The 8,623-nt window shown below is 38.1% G+C and overlaps 1 protein-coding gene across 1 annotated transcript in view; it reads right to left on the reverse strand.

The window, feature by feature from the left end:
• Positions 1 to 3,862, reverse strand: part of LOC108754697 (whirlin) — a 112,044-nt gene extending 108,182 nt beyond the window's left edge. The window contains exon 1 of the mRNA XM_018497198.1: positions 3,403 to 3,862. The gene's annotated coding sequence lies outside the window, so the exon portion shown is untranslated. The remainder of the gene's footprint in view (positions 1 to 3,402) is intronic.
• Between the last annotated feature and the right edge of the window lie 4,761 nt (positions 3,863 to 8,623).

Genomic DNA, 8,623 nt, shown 5'->3' on the forward strand with positions numbered 1-8,623 from the left:
TCACTTGCTAATTAACTGTGGAATAAACTTTTCTCGATCCCCGGGGCGTGCGACTAGCCGAGCGACTAGAAGCTCTTTTTCCCCTAATCGTTCACGTAGGTCAAGCACTACTTGAGCATCGTGACGTTTTCGTTAATGGAAAAACTATTTTTGTCTTCAACGAGGAAGATCGCCTCCAGGACCAAGTCCTGTGGTACCAATCATGCGGTATCTATACAATTCTCACTGTGTTGAAGTTAATAGTAACACTAACGTGATGCGGTTTAATGTCATGGTTTTACGATGATATTGATAGAAACACCATAGGTTATAAATCCACAGCTGGTATTAATATTAACACTAATGAGAATTAGGCACAGCATATTATCCACATCAACATGCAACATAGTGTGGATTTACATATGGATAACCCCTGATGTGTTCATATTAATATCATCACGTTGTGGATAAAATCAATGGTATTAACTATACATATATCGACGTTAATATTAACACCGACATAGTGAGAATTATATAAACACCGCATATTAAATTCACACCGATATTCTTTCACATGTTGACGACCACTCTCTCTCTCTCTCTCTGTCTCTCCATTTTTCTTTATCTCTCTTCGTTCCTCTTTCAGTGAAGCGCTCTAATATCTTATGTTGTTTTCTCGTTTACATTTACGTGGCACGTGCTCATATATATTCGTGGAGAACGAACGAGCAAGCGTTGTGACGCCTCGGATAAGCGAAAGAAGGTGCCGTCGCGTGTCGGCCTCCGCATATACGCCGCGGCCGTCGTCGTTATTAGTTATTAACGCGACCGAGCGACCGCTTTTTTCCACGAGGGTGTGCTCACGCAGCACGTCACCACCAGGGATCGATCTTCGGCCACGAGGTCGAGGGCTGGAAAGTGTTACGAGAAAGAGAGAGAGAGAGAGAGAGAGAGAAGAGACAGGGGCGGCAAAGGGGGGAAGAGGGGTTGTGCACAGGCACTACCTTCTTCTTCTTGGTCGAGGCCGAGCCGAGGAACCGCCCTTAACCCTATCAAATTTTTAACGGACCGTCGACTCGCGTCGACGGCTTTCCCGAGGATCGACCGAATGGTGAGATCGATAAGGAAGAAGAACGTTAAGGGGAACAATAGATACTTCGTAAATAAGCAAAAAGTATGTCAGAAAAGTATCCGAAAAACTATTAAAAGTGTTCGATGCATTTATACTGTCTTCAGGCATCGCAACACCATCCTTTAGACATTCTTGCGTGGGTATGTTTGTGTGCGTGTTTGTTTTAACTAGTTGCAAAGCTTGGGTATTGCACGAGTTGGTATTACGTCTTCGGAGAGTAGAATAATCTTGCCTCCTGGAATAGGTTATTAGTGGCGTCAGAGCTGACGCAATGTTTTTCAAGGCAAGTACTGTCTGCTAATCTCGAATCTTGGCATTAAGATTGATAAAAGTTTGGTGACAACAGGCCACGTGACGTTACAATATTTTTATGTGTGAGTTAATCGTAATTTCTTAATAATTCTGTGTGTGAGTATGGTTTACTTTTTAAATCGTAATAATCAGAATTTTTCTTCAAGGATTTTATTAAGCAATTCTTACAGAATTTTCGTATATAAAATAGACATTCAAAGGATGTCCTAAAGATCTCCAGAGGATGTTCCTATGTTCTTTGAAGGTTTTAAGGACATTTTCAGAACATCTCTTGAATAAGATATGTGTGCTACGTTATATGGGTTATACTTAGAAGATATAATGATGAATTACTTATTTTGTGTATTAAAATTATATTGCTTAGTGCTTTTAATACTTAAACTAGATGATTAATTACTACCTGTTAGTATTAAATTTGATACAAACCGCTGAGGGATTTCTTAAAGATCTACAGAGAACGTCCTCGTATCCTCTGAATATTCTAAGGATGTTCTTAGAATGTCTTTTGAATAAGTGCTGTTTTTTGGTTTATATTAGAAGGTATATATAATGATGAATTACTCATTTTGAGTATTAAAAGCACGTTATTGAAATGTAATTTATCGCTTTCCATTAGTATTACATTGGCCAGTATTAAATTATATTTCTACAAGCAAATTCGATTTTGACGTAGACAAATGTTAGAATTTATTTTAGAACTGTACGAATCCGATGTTGAATCTATATTTATAAAGCTAAACTTTGATAATAATTTTCTTTAGAAATTTCATGAAAGAAATATTAACAATTTTTGCCCAGAAATATTATAGAATACTACAAATACTATTAAGATAAAAATACCCAGCGCTTCTTTTATATTTCTAATTCTTTTTTTTTTTAAGATATTTATAGAATTAAAATTTGAGAATCATGTTCTTTAAGAGTAGCTTATCTTTCTCAAACAATTACGAAAATCCTTCGTTAAAGGATAGCGTGACATTCATCCCCTGCACATTTATTCCGATTAGCTCTACATTTCTAGAGTCGGAGTGTCATAATCCCACAGCTTCTAGAGGCGATTATCGCCAATGACAATATTTTTCAAGGTAACACCTGATGCTAGCTCAAGCCAATTACTGCATAAGCCCGACTCCGGTGTGTTTCTATTATCGGGCACCCCAACAGTAACTCACTCTATATCAGAAAGAAACTTAATCTCAACAATTTTTCTAAAGGTCTCTCAACTTTCCCATTAAAAAAATTGCTCCCTCAAGCCTCATTGACTTTCTGCTAGATTGCTCTCGAAATATTTCGATGTTATGGTTACTTCAACGTCGCGAATATATATCATATTTCGCGGCTTCAGTTTCATATTTTTTCCAGGGTCAGAACTAATCTTATTCTAGTAAGCTGGCAGGAGGAAGCGAAGTGGCTTATATTAGGGGGGGGGGAGGAGGAGGCAATATTTTTCAAGGCAACACCTGCTGCTCGCGACCCCCGTCCTCGGCAACAAGCGCGAAACCAAATGCAAAGCGCGACAGCAATTCGCATTTTCGCTAAATTGAGATATCGTAATCTCACGTTCTCCGGAAGAGAACGGGCGCCACGACTAGCGCTCGATTTGCCGAGCGTCAATGACGGAAAGAGGGTGAGAGAGCGGGGGAGGGAGAAAGAGAGCCAAGCGAGACGGACTACGCGGGGGTGCCATTTCGACGTCTGATCGACACGACATCTCCGTAGTGCCACGAGCGCGTATCGCGAGTACGCAGTTCGCGAGCAGGCAGTTCGGGGAGGTTTCAAAGATGGCCAGTTCTTTGCGTGGTGTTCCTCTGCGGCGACACACACGGAAGCTCGAAGCGGATAGAGACACAGGCAGGGAAAGAGAGAGCGAGAGAGAGAGAGAGAGAGAGAGAGAGAACGAATGGGAAAGAGAGAAAAATAGAGAGCGAATGAGATAGAAAGAGGGTGAGAAAGAGGGTGGACCGATCGAAGGGACTCACGTCTCTCATCTCGCGGCCGCGGCGACGTGCTCACGTGCGAGCGTCGTCGTTCCAGCGAGTCCGGCGCCAATGACGACGACGACGATGACGGATAATAGGCACGTTAGTGCGACGCGCAAGACACTACTCGTTGCTGCTGCTGTTACTGTTGCTGCTGCAGTCGCGCACGACGGTCGATGCGCCAGGTGCATCGCCCCAGCAACCACGGCACGAAGCTCACGACTGGCTCGTTGCGAGCAAGCGAGCGCCAGCCGGGGGTTGGCTTGAAGTTCACCGGCTTGTCGAGGGGGTGTGAGGTGAGGGTGGAAGGTTGAGGGCGAATCGGGGGAGCGATCGGATGCCGCGACACCTGCCGGCGTTCGCGAGAAATCACCCCCGAGCAGGCGCGACAGGGCGACGCTTGATTGGTGGCCGTTCTGTTAGCGACGGGGTTGCGAGGGGGTTATGTTGTTTCGGTACCGGCGCGGTATTGGTGACTTGATGGTTCGTCATGTTGGTCTTTTTTTTTTAAGAGGGGAGTAGCGGCACCACGTAATCAACGTGTTTTTGAACTCTTTTTCAAACCCCATTATGTATTCTGCATTCTGCTATCAACTTTTAATATCTCTTTTTGCTAAAGTACATTATCATTTATAATTCTGAAATTTCTTCGAAAACGAGATTATACTTTGAGCTCTTCAACATTGTTTTTTAATTTCACCTTGTTTTTTAATTTTATTCAGAAAATTATATTGAATGATATAAGATTAAAGAGTTTAAGGAGCAACTTTTTATTTTTAATACGTAGAGCTCCAGGATTGAAGTAATAATCATTTCAATATATTATTTCAATTTTGAAATTCTATTAAAAATAAAGAGTTATTCTTTAAACTCTTTAATAAAATATTATTGTGTCATTCAATATTAAATATGGTAATAGAAATATATTAAATAATATTTTCGGGATTAAAATATGTAATACATTTTAATTATTATTTCAATATATTATTTTAATCCCGGAATTTTATTAAAAATAAAAAGTTACTCTTTAAATTTTTTAACAAAATATATTGTATCATTTAATATTATTTCTTTAATAAAATTGATAAACATTAAAAATGAAATTAATAAATTCTATCTTTATGTTACATGTTTCTTTATTTCAATGTTGCGTTTTGTATTGTAATATTATTAATATTAATAATTATTCATGTTTTTCGTGAATTGGAAGATACATAATTAAATTTCTTGTGTATCTTAAATATTAATTGATATCGTTTATCCAAATATGATTTTATAAGGATATCTTCGAGAACAATGAGATACGGTGGACCGCGTACGGCGCTGATTTAATTGGAAACGTAATGGCACATTCGTTATAGCAAAGTAGCAAATATCTAGCACACGTGCCGACCAACAGGGTGAACGGGAATTCATTTTCGATATCAATTAAGCCCACCAGAATGCATATATCCAAATTCCTCCGGTTCGCCACTTCTGACGTCGTCGACGCGGCCTTGAACTACTTCGCGCGAAACCAATCGCGAAACGCGGCATCGCGCGAAGCAATCTCGGTATCTGGGTGACTCTTTCCACGGTTAGGGCAATACGTCGGGACACGCTTAGTTGAAGGACAGAAAAGAAGCGGCTTTAAATTATCCGCGACTAAAGATAGGTCGTTTCAGTTTATATTTCGAATCAAAGCCACCTGAATATTTAAGGATTGTCCACTTAGAGAAAAACAGTTGTGACAATTATGAAGGAACCCATGTAAGTTTTATATGTAAAATTAATGTATACAAATAGATTATATTACAATTATTGCAATTATAATTAGTTATGCAATTCTGTAACTTGTAATTGTCATTTTTACAATTAGTACTATTATGTTCTCTGAGCGTGATATATGTGAAGTGTTTAGAAGTGTCGAAGACTACTAGGATTGCTGCCAAAACTCTTTCGATTTGTTAGAGTTTTAATAAGAAATGTGGTACTGTTGAATATTCTCCGGGAAAATAAGAGAACAAAATTTTTCCTTATTTTTTTCCTTTTTTTTCCTATTTTGCATAAAAATATTCAAATGAGATCAGCGAATACGTTTATAAGATCTCTGAAAAAACTCTCATGTTATATTTTTAAGAATTTTTCATATCTTAAATTTATAAAAATGTTTAAACGATTATTTTGCACTCTTTTAAATTAAAAAAAATTTTTTCAAAAATTATAGAATATTTAAAAATTCACATAGATATAAATATTTCTGGAAAAGATGAGGACCTTCTTAGTATTTCTGAAGTATTTCAATACAAAAATTTAAGAAGTTTCGGAAAATTTATGGAATTTATATAGGAATTCTAAGAAATTGTGTAAAAATTCTAAAAAACATTTCCAGAGATATTTTACATTTTATTCGTTTATGATTACTGTTAAAAAAATTCAAAGTGTCAAAGAAAAAATTAACTTAAAGAGATTTATAGAATTCTTGCCCTAAATAAATCGTGCAAATGTAATGTAGAAACACACAGATCTTTTAGACTCGAAAATAGATATAAATTTCATTTTGATAATTTATTTAATAATTCTGCCTTTTCCCAACTGGATTTTCTCAGCAAACAAGAACACGATCATTATCCACTGGGATTTCTCGCTGTTCTATTTTACTCGGGGAATATTGTTAGACTCCTGGAACGGCTGATGATTATACCTCGATAAATCTTTGTCGAGCTGGAACGACAGCAATCCAACTATGTGCCTTCCACTTCATTTCCCACTCAATCACGTCCTTGAATATCGCAGGAACTATTGGAATGACTTGGTACAAATACTTCCTGTCAAGACGAAACGACGGTCTTCTTCGTCGATCGCGAACCGCTGGACGAAACCATTAGCTCTGTTTAGCTTTGGATAGAGTCTTACTTACCTGCAAACCGAGTATTCGAGTTCCTTGCGGAGAAGATCAACAGGTTCGCGTGCCGGATGTGCCGACACACGGCGGAAGTCCACTCGTCAGCCACGTGAAATTGTTCCTCGTGATACCGATCGGTTCGACCTTTCACCCAATGAAAGACCCGCGTAAGACTCACGGCGGATTTTCCATCCCTTTCTCTCTCTCTATTTTAGGGTCATTATCACGATTTAAGATAGCAGACGATTCACACGATTCACACGATTTAAGACGATTTAAGATAACAGACGATTCACGCGATAAGAGAATCTTTAAACTTCCTCTCTTCCGCTCTTTAAACGCGTGATTACATTTCTTCTTGGAAACGCATCTTCTTTTCCATCGAACGTATCTCAATCTTTAAAAGGGGATATCTCAAAAGTGTCCGTTATTTTACGAATGAAAATAGAGAGAGAAACTCTGGTTTTACTTGTATGACCGTAAAAGAGTCATAGAAAAAGAGGATGGGAGAGGACAGAAATCGACTGGGCGTCGACAAATCACGGTGACTTTACGGCCGTGAAGGATTGTCGAGGTAGAAGAAGATAAAAACGTTACACGACGCGTAAAAGTGTAGGCCATCTATTCTCACTTTTGTCAGATCGTACTACACATACAATTCGCTTCTCGTCGGCGGTCTCACTATTTTTCCGAGGCCGTCTACATGTGAGGAGAATACACAGCTAGTTAGACAAATGAATTATGGAGATGCACTCAGAGAAAAAGACATACTGGTAGCAATATAAAAGTAACAGCTATACAAGTTTTATAGATAGAATTATTGTACAGGAAAGGAGATGGTTATGGAATAAGTAATGGAAGTTGTGGAACTAGTAGTTGTGGTACTACGATATCTTGTATAATTTACGCATAAAAAAATGTTTGATTTCATTAATTGGAATTCAAGTGGAAAGTAGATAAATCAGAACTTTCTTCTTAAATCTATTAGAATTCTAGTCGAGATCCAAGTAATAATTATCAAAATTCTGATTGATTTCGATTAGAATACGCTGGTTCGTTCATTTTCAACTAGAAGTTTTTTTTAGACCACTGGGGTAATTAGTGTTTATTTTGAGAAGTACATTGATATTGATTTTATAACTTCAGTCTACAGCTTGGAGACCTTGAACGTAGCTTTCAATGGTATAATTGAACTGGTAACGAAATGTATATTCGCAATCTATGATATAAATATTTAATACTGTGTACTACTTGATGGTATTCCACAGCTTCTCTTCTATTCCATAACCACAACTATATTTCCTTCTTCAGTTTTTTGTAAATTGTATTCGTTCTATATACCTGAAGAAGAACGTCTACCTGTAGCACAATTAGTATCACTCTATGGCTAACAAACTTGTATCGAAAGTAGTAATGTCACATGAATATCTACTGACAATGAATTACTTCAATAAAATAAAATAGTATTTCATAAGTTCCCATATATATATGTAGTTGAATGAACTACTTTATAGCTGTTGCAACTGTAAGATAGTCTTTTCAACTATAAGCATCAATTTATTCGACTATGTACATTCGTTCTACATACAAAACTTGTATAGTCACCTTTATAGCTGCTATCACTATGTTTTTCTCTGAAAATCTCTGGGAAAAGAGAAGAGAGGAGAGGGAAAAAAATCGACGGGGAGGTAAGTACAAAAATTGTATAAGGTCTAACGTCTTTCTCGGGGGAAACTATTATATATTCGAAACCTAAACATTAATTGTCGGGATGCTCGACCATGGATTTGTTTTCGCTCTTTTTTCCTCCTTTCCTTTCGGCCGCGCGGGAGTTTGTTGAGTGTTGCGAAGCTACGGTGAAAAAATGTATCAACGTGAAAAAACCGCGAGCGGCCGAACTTGCGGGGTTGAACTGGCTCTCGGCTAGTTGGTTAGCAACGCGGGTTTCGATTCTGACAATTGCGGTTCGCTCGCAAAAAACCGGACAAGCCCACTTTTTCTCACGACGAATGAGCCGTCTATTATTTAGCGCTCGCTTCACTAATGGAATATCGATTGACACCGAGAATCCCCTCCCAGGCACGCGACTGGGTGAAAAACTTGATCTACTTCTTTCGGATTTCCGGTATTTAGTCGCCGGAACCATTCGTTCTCAGAATAAGTCGGATAATACATAATTTTAGCGTTTTCTGATTTAATTAAGATAACTATACTCAATATGGATTATTTAAGCGTTGTGATTTTTGTTCAGTCTAACAGTGAAAACTGATGATTAGATTCAAAATAATCCGCATCGAACAGAAGTCATCATAACATCGAAATGGTTCTAAAATAATA

This window comes from Trachymyrmex septentrionalis, unplaced genomic scaffold, assembly GCF_001594115.1.
Source record: "Trachymyrmex septentrionalis isolate Tsep2-gDNA-1 unplaced genomic scaffold, Tsep1.0 scaffold119, whole genome shotgun sequence".
Lineage (NCBI taxonomy): Eukaryota > Metazoa > Arthropoda > Insecta > Hymenoptera > Formicidae > Trachymyrmex > Trachymyrmex septentrionalis.